The sequence below is a fragment of the Physeter macrocephalus genome, chromosome 8, assembly GCF_002837175.3.
Source record: "Physeter macrocephalus isolate SW-GA chromosome 8, ASM283717v5, whole genome shotgun sequence".
Classification (NCBI taxonomy): domain Eukaryota; kingdom Metazoa; phylum Chordata; class Mammalia; order Artiodactyla; family Physeteridae; genus Physeter; species Physeter macrocephalus.
The window spans coordinates 137,602,878-137,615,045 of record NC_041221.1 but is presented as its reverse complement, the minus strand read 5'-3'; the positions used below and the strand labels follow the sequence as shown (position 1 = coordinate 137,615,045).

At 49.4% G+C, this 12,168-nt stretch overlaps 1 non-coding gene across 1 annotated transcript; it reads left to right on the top strand.

The window, feature by feature from the left end:
* The first annotated feature begins 8,059 nt into the window (after window positions 1-8,059).
* LOC112065685 (U6 spliceosomal RNA) lies at window positions 8,060-8,166 on the top strand. The gene has a single exon (XR_002892177.1). It is a non-coding gene; the product is annotated as a U6 spliceosomal RNA (small nuclear RNA).
* Window positions 8,167-12,168: the final 4,002 nt, after the last annotated feature.

The following is a 12,168-nucleotide window of genomic DNA, read 5'->3' as shown; positions in this document are numbered from 1 at the left end:
TGAGATCCTGGTTCATATTCTGACTTATTAACTATATCCAACTCTTCTAGTTTCTCAGAGCTCCTCCTGCCAACTACAGCAAACACAGGCGGATACCACTGCACACACAGCCCACATGTGGAAGCATGAGAAAGCACAGAGAAATGCTTGTAAGGCCAGCTTCAGTTTGAGGCAGAGGGCAGGTTTCATGTGGAAACCTGGAGCCTATATGGTTTCAGCTCAGCTCTGGTCCTGACTCAGTAAACCATAAGCAAGCTACCCACTCCTTCTGGATTCAGTTTCCTTCTCAAGAGCTCAGAGATACATGCAGGGCTTTCCTTTTCCAAGGGGTGGGGTGAATATGCCAAAGGGATCTCAGTCCAATGTGGGTTCAGGTGAAAGGGCAAACTGGCCCTGAGAATCCCATGGATTGAGTATGATTTGAAGATTTTTTTTTTTTTTTTTTTTGCGGTACGCAGGCCTCTCACTGTTGTGGCCTCTCCCGTTGCGGAGCACAGCCTCCGGACGCGCAGGCTCAGCGGCCACGGCTCACGGGCCCAGCCGCTCCGCAGCATGTGGGATCTTCCCAGACCGGGGCACGAACCCGGTTCCCCTGCATCGGCAGGCGGACTCTCAACCACTGCGCCACCAGGGAAGCCCTGAAGATATTCTTTTAAAAGAACAATTGTTTCCTTAAATTTAAATTAGTTGCTAATGGTTAAAATAAGAGAGAGAGAGAGAAAGAGAGAGAAAGAAAGAAAAAGAAAAAAAAAGGTTTTATATTTTTAAAAATTCAGATATCCAGGAATTGGAAACTCTAACAACATCAGATGGATTGCGTTCCCAAAGGGAACAGAGCTGAGTACTGACTGTCACTGATTTCAGACCAGGTGGTATCTCTTTTGACCAGTTTACCCCAGTCTCCACCACTCCCTATTGTTTAACCCTGTTCCATGTTAATCATTATAAAAATGTAATTTAAGTATTTTATTTGCTTTTTTAGTAAATTACAAGCCTCATAATAGGTTAGGATGGCAGAATTTCCTTTGTGTAAAATTTGGCATAGTTCATAAAAGCTGAGTTTAAGGAGTGCCCTTGCTTTGCAGATACCTTGTGCATATGCTTGGTTTGCCAACTGGGTAATCCTGACTTCTTTAAACTTTGGGGTCTGGGGCTCCTACCATGACTCAGGGGGTAGCTGACCAGCCTGGGGAAGTGGCAGAGCACTGTGAGAAACGAGGGTACAGAGGAAATGTGGGGCTCATTTTCCACCCACCCTTAATCTACAAATGAGACCTGGCCTCAAGGGGATGGGGAGGGGGTTGGGTAGGAGCCTTCAGTCTTCCTAAAACTGGAAGAATTTGATCCTTCCACCCCAGCTCTGTGTGACACTAAAGTTTTCACCTGGTGCAGACAAACTTCAGCCAGCAAGCTGGTCACCTGTTTGAAAATAAAGTTTTATTGGAAGCCATCTATGCCCATTTATTTACAGGTTATCTGTGGCTGCTTTCACCCTATGAAGGCAGCACTGAGTGGTTTCCACAGAGACCATGTGGCAAGCCTGAAATATTTGCTATCAGCCCTTTATAGAAGAAGTTACCAATCCCTGTTCTAGCAACTTGTGTTGAAAGGAATAGAGACCCACTCAGGTTAGCTCAAGCAAAGGATGTTTGTGGTCAAGACATAACAGGGAATGTGCTAGATGCCAGGGATAGAAACCACAGAGAAATCAGGCCTTGGGGGAACTAAAATTGTAACTGCAGATCTTTCTCGTGGAATTACTGATTCTCTGTTTCTTCCCTGGTCTCCTTCCACTGCTGCCTTCCCCAGCTTCCCTTGCCTTCCCTCAGCTTGCACATGGCTCCTCAGGGCTACCGACACCCCTTCCATATCATGCAAACCCTAACAGCTTTTCAGCTTTGATCTCCGTTGCAAATGGCCACAGCCTCTGAGTTTCCCAATCCTGAACTCCCAGGGGAGGAATGTGATTGGCCCAGATCATCTTTTCAAGTCTATGATTCTTGGAGATTCCTGGCCAGCCTGTGACTGTCCTCTCCCCTCAGTCAGGAGCCCACACTGGATCCACATCAGTGACCAGGGGGCTTTGCCACATGAAACAGAAAGTGTTATCCCTTCAGCAGGGGCGGTAGGCAGAGGGCCCTCCTTTAGAAGAGAATGCCACAGGGCAGAAGCCAAAACTTAGCGAACTCAACTTGTGAGGGACCTGGCCTTTTCTTCAAGCCAAAGAGCTCTCTTATTCACAACATTGACCAAAAAGCCAACATCTGAACGACCAACATGCCCCCTCGGAGAAGGGGAATGGATCCCCCTTGGAGTTTGCAGATGGCTCTTTTGTGAGCAGAGGACCAAGCCCAACTGAAGGAGAGATGAGCAGATCAAGTGTGGCAACTGGTGGAATTTCAGAAATCACTGTCTTGTCCTAACTGGACCAGCAGAGAAGAAGCAGAAAGATATCTAGCCTGGACTCTGCTGGTGGTCCGGTGGCTAAGACTTTGCACTCCCAATGCAGGGGGCCCAGGTTTGATCCCTGGTCAGGGAATTAGATCCCACATGCTACAACTAAGAGTTTGCATGCCGCAACTAAAGATCCCGCATGCTGCAACAAAGACCCCACGTGCTGCAATTAAGACCCAGTGCAGCTAAATAAATAAATATTAAAAAAAAAAAAAAAAGAAAGAAATCTAGCCTGGCAGACCTTGTCCTGGTTTTGCCACAAACAAACTGAGTGCAGATGCACGTGGTACTTCCTCCTGATTCCAGACCAGTCCTGTTTCCCACTGATCAAACGATGGGGCTGAATCAGACCAGCGGTTCTCAAACTGTCCCCAGCCTAGCCAAGATCAGGCTGCGCCCCTGGCCACCATCACAAGACTGTTCTATAAGAGAGTCCTGGGCTCCAGAAACACCCAGCTGCTTCCCAGCCTGCTGGAAAATGTTGACTTTCTATTTCTCCCTTGGCCAAATTCTGTGGGTAGCGTGGCTCCCTGACACGTAGGCCACACAATCAGCTCTCACAACCCACTTCCTCAAGGTGATCCCATGTCGTTCTGCTGTCCATGATAAACAGCTCCAGACTGGGCAGCCCAAACCCAGGGGAAGCCAGCCTGCTGTGGATCTGGAAAGTTCCCCAGAGGCAGATAGATGGCAGCTGCTTCTCTGGCCCAGGCTGAGGCCAAGCCACAAGCTGGGAGGACAACTCAAGCCCAGGCCTCCGACCAGTGATGCAAATTGGCCCCGTAGAGCCTGGCCAGGTCAGAGGGGGCCCGAGGAGCTGGAACTCCGAGTGACAGCTGAGTGGGGAGACAGCCTTCATCATCCTACTAAGTCACTAAGAGGTTTCTGAAACAGGTGGCTCGAATTTCCTTGGAAACCCAGAATAATCCCCCATTCGAAGTGTTCGTGAATCTTGTTGTCACCACCTAGTATTAATGGGCAGGCACCGCAGAAGGAAAACGGAGTTTTCAGCTGCATTTCTGTACTCTGACTTGCCTGACAAGCTCAATAAAAGCTTAAACAAATATTAAAAAACACACAGAAAGTCAGGCTGGTTTAAATTAACTTCCCAAGCACTTCACCTACTGTAAGAAGAAATTATAATAAAATGTCAGAGCAAAAATAAACCGCGCGTGGAAATAAAAATAAAACATAAAATGCCCTCTTACAACCCACTGCTCAGTACGATTTAGTTCCTAACAACGTATCATTGTACATGAAATTTTCACGGTCCTAAAGCGTATTTGGGCACTAGGAATGTTGACTCTGAAAAATTCATCTTTTACACATTGGGAAATCATCCCTTTTCCTGAAGTCTTATGGATATAAACCATTAAAAAGAAAAGTCTCTGTTAACTCTGAAATCATAATTCTCCCCCAAAGAATATGTTGCTGGACAATATGACCCCCAATTCCATTTCTCTTAGGTTTTCGCATCCTCAGTCTGCAGCTGGGGCTCCGCAAACACCCTTTTCCTCAGTGCTGGAGAAGGAAGGAGTTGGAGGTGGAGGTATGACAGGCTCAACTCCGGCCATCCCGGAGGCTCACCCAGCGTGGAGTTTTTTTTGGTTTTGTTTTTGTTTTGCGGTACGCGGGCCTCTCACTGCTGTGGCCTCTCCCGTTGCGGAGCACAGGCTCCGGAAGCGCAGGCTCAGCGGCCACGGCTCACGGGCCCAGCCGCTCCGCGGCATGTGGGATCTTCCCGGACCGGGGCACGAACCCGTGTCCCCTGCATCGGCAGGCGGACTCTCAACCACTGCGCCACCAGGGAAGCCCCAGCGTGGAGTTTTAAACGGGAAAGATATTTTGCAATCCTTGGGTGCCCAGGCTATGGCCTGTCACATCCTCCAACCTCAGTGCTTACAGTGAGCCGGATATACTAAGAGATTAAGGAGCAGGGGTGTTTGGTGCTCTGTTTGCAGGGTGAAATAAAAAGAAAGAAAGAAGGCGGGAGAAGGAGAGAGGAAGGAAAGAGGAAAGGGAGGAGGGAGAGAACCAGGGGAGGAAAGTGGGGGGAGGGGAGGGGGAAGGGAGGAAAGAAGAAAGGCAGGCAAGTGAGCATCTCCTGCTCAGTTAGTTCGTCTTGTAAAAATTCTCTCACGAGCTGGTTACTCCCTCTCGGTTTGTTCAGCCAAGCTGATAGACCCTCATTTTCCCACCAGAGAGAGTGCGGGTGTTGAGAATGACCTTGTGGGCCTGCATACCCCTCCTTCCCCCACCAGGTTTCTGTCACACGGCAAAGGTGATTTTCTGGGAAAGGGTTTTCCTGGCAGGGCCTGGGTGGAGCAGCCTGGTACAGCCCTCGTTATCTGGCTCCCAGCAAGACTTTCCAGGGGGCCCATGCAAGCCTCCCCTTCCTCCGGGGTCTGTGGACAACTCCCACGGAGCGCTCCTCCTTCAGGGAGTGGAGCCAGAGAAAAAGCCCAGGACGGCAATGGAGAGGAAGCAGGCAGCCATGGGACACACTTAAGTATATACACGAGTACGCCCATAAGTGGCGTCTCCATATGTAGACAACCGTACCGATGCACGTATAGCTTTCCTGGTGAGTCAGTTATGACCTTCCCAAGAGACTGGGAGTTGACCCACCGGCTGGCAAGGGTGTGGACAGCCGTGCTAGGGATGTCAGGCCTGGCTGTCCCTCCAAGAGTGGACTGGTGGCAGTGGAGGGACACACAGAGACACACACACACACAGAGCATGATCAGGTCCTGTCCAGAGGGTGAACACAGATTAAAAAATGCAACTATTTCTCTAATCTGCTTGTGCTGAGTGTGCCAGAAGCAAATACCAGCAGGCCTGGAAAAAATGTTTCTGTTCCTTTGCTCGGCTCTGAGCCATCCGCCCTAAAGTGGAAGGAAAAAGAAGAGGAACAGATTCCGGGGCTGTTTTATCAGCCTCGCTGGACCCTCTACCCCCTTCACCTCTGGGAGGGAAGGACGGGGGACTATTTGGAGCCCCCCATACGGAGAACCTCAAACGGCCCCTTCAGTTTCCCACAAACAAGCTTCAGAAGCGGAAACTGGCCCTGGCTCCCTAGGGCAGAAACTGAGAGCTCAACTCTGAAACACTTCCTTTGCTTGGTAACAATGCACGGAGGAATTTCCACAAATCCCCTTAGCTGTCATGACTTCCGCTCCTCAACTTGGGAAAAGACAGCCTGGGACATTCCAGCCCCCACCCCTACCCTGGTTGATCTGTTTGGCTCCTAGACGGGGCTTGGAGAACGACATATATTCCCCTTCCTATTTTGCCTCCTGGAGACGAGAAACATCCAAGTCTGACCAGGCTGTGGGAAGAGGCCTGGCCAGGCCAGCGGCATCACCAAGAGGCTGTTCTCTGGCTTCGGAGAAAGTGGGAGTTTAAAGGGAGGGATTGGGAGGACCCAGGCCGTAGAGCCAACCAGCCTGTGTCTGTCTGGGCTCCACCGCTTCCTAGCTGTGTCACGCTGGGGGATTACTCGAGCTCCTGTCTCACTAGGTGGTCATGGCGGGTGCCCCATGATGTAGCTTTATAAAGCATTCAGCACAGCTGGCACATGGCAGGAATTTGATAAGTGTGATCTGCGGCAGCCAACCCAAAGGTCTGCTACCTTGAGACTCCCCTGCCTCACAATGGCAGAAATTCTGTGCCCCCCAGTCCCTGTGAGTGTCCCCCAATCCCATGTGCACAGACTGCAGTCACCATGCAGGGTCCACTCAACTCTTCTACTCCAGCTCACAAAACCCGTTGGGACTCAGCTCGGTGCTCTGTGGCGACCTAGATGGGTGAGATGGGGAGGTGTGGTGGGAGGGAGATCCAAGAGGGAGGGGATATATGTATACATATAGCTGATTCACTTCGTTGTACAGCAGAAGCTAACACAACATTGTAAAGCAACTATACCCCAATTAAAAAAAAAAACAAAACAACCCTTGGGAAAAAATGCCCCCAATCCATGTGGATATCCGTGTCTGCAGTGCTTCCCACAGTGCTCCTGGAGCTTGCCACCCGTCTGAGGGCCCAGGTGGAGTGTTGGGTTCTGCACAGAGGCCAGGAGATCCCTGCCAAGCTCTGGACCTCACTCGACCACCAGGTCACCAGAGCAGCTGTGCTCATGTCCAGAACTGCACAGAGTCTCTGGTCTAACCTCAGCTCCTAGTTTCCAAAGTATGCTGGGAGGAATCATCTACCTTAGAGGAGCCTCAGTTTCTTCATCTGGAAAATAGGAGGGGGATACGGACTGAATTGTGTTCCCCCAAAATTCATATATCAAAGTCCTAAACCCCCAAGGTATTTGGAGATAGGACCTATAGGGACATAATAAATGTTAAATGAGTAGAGTGAGGCCCTACTCCAGTAGCTTTCGTGTCCTTCTAAGAAGAAGAGACATCAGAGCTTGCTCTCTCTCTGTGTGTACAGAGAAGAGACCATGTGAGGACATAGCAAGAAGGCAGCTGTCTGCAAGCCAGAAAAAAAGGTCTCACCAGAAAACAACCCTGGTGACACCTCGATCTTGGACTTCCAGCCTCCAGAACTGGGAGAAAATAAAGTTCTGTTGTTTAAGCCACCCAGCCTGTGGTATTTGTTTACGGCAACCTGAACAGACTGATACAAAATTGGTGAATAGAATCAGTGCTCTGTGGACTAAGGGGTACATTGGAGGTGCCACAGAGGCTGGGAGCCATGGGAGGCAGGGCAGAGGGAGGCTGGGGAGATGGGGCGCCAGATCCTTCATACCTCACTCCATCGGAACCAGTACATATTTTAGCTTTTTTTTTAGTTCAGGTTTAAGCGCCTTTTTTTTTTTTTTTTTTTTTAAAAAGAACGTTTCCCTGATGAACAGTTTTTTGAAACCCCAGGATGGAAGGATTGCTGAAAGCCCATGCTTGCTATCCTAACAGTATCTATTACCTGCACTGAAGCATTATGAAGTCTCCGGACTCAAGGACCTGACCAGCTTGAAGGGTCTGTGGCTTGGGAGCCATTTTTGTTGCCAACACTGACGGTGCCTTTACCATGTATCCCAGCGGCCTTCCATGGTTTACATTTATTAACCCATTCAATCCTCCCCAACACCCTATGAGGAATGCTTATCATCACCATTTTACGAATGAGAAAACTATGGTTCAAATAGGTTAAGCCACTTGCTCAGGGCCACACAGAGTGATCTGTTTGATTCCGAAGCCCATGACTATCCTCACTATCTTAGAAGAAAGGAGAAGAAGTCACAGGGCAGTCATTTGGTCAGCAAGTATCACCCCAATCTCACTGCAGCTGAGACCTGCCATACAGAGTGAGGAATCTGCCCCTAAAATCTCAGGACCTAAGTCAATGGTCTGTTTCTTAATTCTCCTCAGAATCCTATGTACCTCACAAAATGGCATTCAGCTATGCTGCTCCAACTAATTTTTGCATTTGCTGCTACATATTTGGATTTGGGCCTCTGAAACACTGAGGTGAATTTATGTAAAATGGGCAAATGATCATTTTGAATTTTGTAAGTGTTACTTAATGTTTTCTTACTGGACCTGCAGAACTAACAATGTCTCATTAAAGATTCCAGACACTCAAGAAAGGATGAGTAGTGCTCGCTTAGGCAGCACATATACTAAAATTGGAACGATGCAGAGAAGATTAGCATGGCCCCTGCACAAGGATGACACACAAATTCGTGAAGTGTTCCATAATTTTTAAATTATTGAATGTGGAAGAGAAAATCAAGCTTAGTAGTTGAAAATTATTTTCAGAGCTTTAGATGGCCATCACGCAGCAAATGTCAGTCATTTTTATTGTTTATATGTGCCTTCAAAATTTTGCATGTGGGATCTTCCCGGACCGGGGCACGAACCCGTGTCCCCTGCATCGGCAGGCGGACTCTCAACCACTGCGCCACCAGGGAAGCCCCAGCGTGGAGTTTTAAACGGGAAAGATATTTTGCAATCCTTGGGTGCCCAGGCTATGGCCTGTCACATCCTCCAACCTCAGTGCTTACAGTGAGCCGGATATACTAAGAGATTAAGGAGCAGGGGTGTTTGGTGCTCTGTTTGCAGGGTGAAATAAAAAGAAAGAAAGAAGGCGGGAGAAGGAGAGAGGAAGGAAAGAGGAAAGGGAGGAGGGAGAGAACCAGGGGAGGAAAGTGGGGGGAGGGGAGGGGGAAGGGAGGAAAGAAGAAAGGCAGGCAAGTGAGCATCTCCTGCTCAGTTAGTTCGTCTTGTAAAAATTCTCTCACGAGCTGGTTACTCCCTCTCGGTTTGTTCAGCCAAGCTGATAGACCCTCATTTTCCCACCAGAGAGAGTGCGGGTGTTGAGAATGACCTTGTGGGCCTGCATACCCCTCCTTCCCCCACCAGGTTTCTGTCACACGGCAAAGGTGATTTTCTGGGAAAGGGTTTTCCTGGCAGGGCCTGGGTGGAGCAGCCTGGTACAGCCCTCGTTATCTGGCTCCCAGCAAGACTTTCCAGGGGGCCCATGCAAGCCTCCCCTTCCTCCGGGGTCTGTGGACAACTCCCACGGAGCGCTCCTCCTTCAGGGAGTGGAGCCAGAGAAAAAGCCCAGGACGGCAATGGAGAGGAAGCAGGCAGCCATGGGACACACTTAAGTATATACACGAGTACGCCCATAAGTGGCGTCTCCATATGTAGACAACCGTACCGATGCACGTATAGCTTTCCTGGTGAGTCAGTTATGACCTTCCCAAGAGACTGGGAGTTGACCCACCGGCTGGCAAGGGTGTGGACAGCCGTGCTAGGGATGTCAGGCCTGGCTGTCCCTCCAAGAGTGGACTGGTGGCAGTGGAGGGACACACAGAGACACACACACACACAGAGCATGATCAGGTCCTGTCCAGAGGGTGAACACAGATTAAAAAATGCAACTATTTCTCTAATCTGCTTGTGCTGAGTGTGCCAGAAGCAAATACCAGCAGGCCTGGAAAAAATGTTTCTGTTCCTTTGCTCGGCTCTGAGCCATCCGCCCTAAAGTGGAAGGAAAAAGAAGAGGAACAGATTCCGGGGCTGTTTTATCAGCCTCGCTGGACCCTCTACCCCCTTCACCTCTGGGAGGGAAGGACGGGGGACTATTTGGAGCCCCCCATACGGAGAACCTCAAACGGCCCCTTCAGTTTCCCACAAACAAGCTTCAGAAGCGGAAACTGGCCCTGGCTCCCTAGGGCAGAAACTGAGAGCTCAACTCTGAAACACTTCCTTTGCTTGGTAACAATGCACGGAGGAATTTCCACAAATCCCCTTAGCTGTCATGACTTCCGCTCCTCAACTTGGGAAAAGACAGCCTGGGACATTCCAGCCCCCACCCCTACCCTGGTTGATCTGTTTGGCTCCTAGACGGGGCTTGGAGAACGACATATATTCCCCTTCCTATTTTGCCTCCTGGAGACGAGAAACATCCAAGTCTGACCAGGCTGTGGGAAGAGGCCTGGCCAGGCCAGCGGCATCACCAAGAGGCTGTTCTCTGGCTTCGGAGAAAGTGGGAGTTTAAAGGGAGGGATTGGGAGGACCCAGGCCGTAGAGCCAACCAGCCTGTGTCTGTCTGGGCTCCACCGCTTCCTAGCTGTGTCACGCTGGGGGATTACTCGAGCTCCTGTCTCACTAGGTGGTCATGGCGGGTGCCCCATGATGTAGCTTTATAAAGCATTCAGCACAGCTGGCACATGGCAGGAATTTGATAAGTGTGATCTGCGGCAGCCAACCCAAAGGTCTGCTACCTTGAGACTCCCCTGCCTCACAATGGCAGAAATTCTGTGCCCCCCAGTCCCTGTGAGTGTCCCCCAATCCCATGTGCACAGACTGCAGTCACCATGCAGGGTCCACTCAACTCTTCTACTCCAGCTCACAAAACCCGTTGGGACTCAGCTCGGTGCTCTGTGGCGACCTAGATGGGTGAGATGGGGAGGTGTGGTGGGAGGGAGATCCAAGAGGGAGGGGATATATGTATACATATAGCTGATTCACTTCGTTGTACAGCAGAAGCTAACACAACATTGTAAAGCAACTATACCCCAATTAAAAAAAAAAACAAAACAACCCTCGGGAAAAAATGCCCCCAATCCATGTGGATATCCGTGTCTGCAGTGCTTCCCACAGTGCTCCTGGAGCTTGCCACCCGTCTGAGGGCCCAGGTGGAGTGTTGGGTTCTGCACAGAGGCCAGGAGATCCCTGCCAAGCTCTGGACCTCACTCGACCACCAGGTCACCAGAGCAGCTGTGCTCATGTCCAGAACTGCACAGAGTCTCTGGTCTAACCTCAGCTCCTAGTTTCCAAAGTATGCTGGGAGGAATCATCTACCTTAGAGGAGCCTCAGTTTCTTCATCTGGAAAATAGGAGGGGGATACGGACTGAATTGTGTTCCCCCAAAATTCATATATCAAAGTCCTAAACCCCCAAGGTATTTGGAGATAGGACCTATAGGGACATAATAAATGTTAAATGAGTAGAGTGAGGCCCTACTCCAGTAGCTTTCGTGTCCTTCTAAGAAGAAGAGACATCAGAGCTTGCTCTCTCTCTGTGTGTACAGAGAAGAGACCATGTGAGGACATAGCAAGAAGGCAGCTGTCTGCAAGCCAGAAAAAAAGGTCTCACCAGAAAACAACCCTGGTGACACCTCGATCTTGGACTTCCAGCCTCCAGAACTGGGAGAAAATAAAGTTCTGTTGTTTAAGCCACCCAGCCTGTGGTATTTGTTTACGGCAACCTGAACAGACTGATACAAAATTGGTGAATAGAATCAGTGCTCTGTGGACTAAGGGGTACATTGGAGGTGCCACAGAGGCTGGGAGCCATGGGAGGCAGGGCAGAGGGAGGCTGGGGAGATGGGGCGCCAGATCCTTCATACCTCACTCCATCGGAACCAGTACATATTTTAGCTTTTTTTTTAGTTCAGGTTTAAGCGCCTTTTTTTTTTTTTTTTTTTTAAAAAGAACGTTTCCCTGATGAACAGTTTTTTGAAACCCCAGGATGGAAGGATTGCTGAAAGCCCATGCTTGCTATCCTAACAGTATCTATTACCTGCACTGAAGCATTATGAAGTCTCCGGACTCAAGGACCTGACCAGCTTGAAGGGTCTGTGGCTTGGGAGCCATTTTTGTTGCCAACACTGACGGTGCCTTTACCATGTATCCCAGCGGCCTTCCATGGTTTACATTTATTAACCCATTCAATCCTCCCCAACACCCTATGAGGAATGCTTATCATCACCATTTTACGAATGAGAAAACTATGGTTCAAATAGGTTAAGCCACTTGCTCAGGGCCACACAGAGTGATCTGTTTGATTCCGAAGCCCATGACTATCCTCACTATCTTAGAAGAAAGGAGAAGAAGTCACAGGGCAGTCATTTGGTCAGCAAGTATCACCCCAATCTCACTGCAGCTGAGACCTGCCATACAGAGTGAGGAATCTGCCCCTAAAATCTCAGGACCTAAGTCAATGGTCTGTTTCTTAATTCTCCTCAGAATCCTATGTACCTCACAAAATGGCATTCAGCTATGCTGCTCCAACTAATTTTTGCATTTGCTGCTACATATTTGGATTTGGGCCTCTGAAACACTGAGGTGAATTTATGTAAAATGGGCAAATGATCATTTTGAATTTTGTAAGTGTTACTTAATGTTTTCTTACTGGACCTGCAGAACTAACAATGTCTCATTAAAGATTCCAGACACTCAAGAAAGGATGAGTA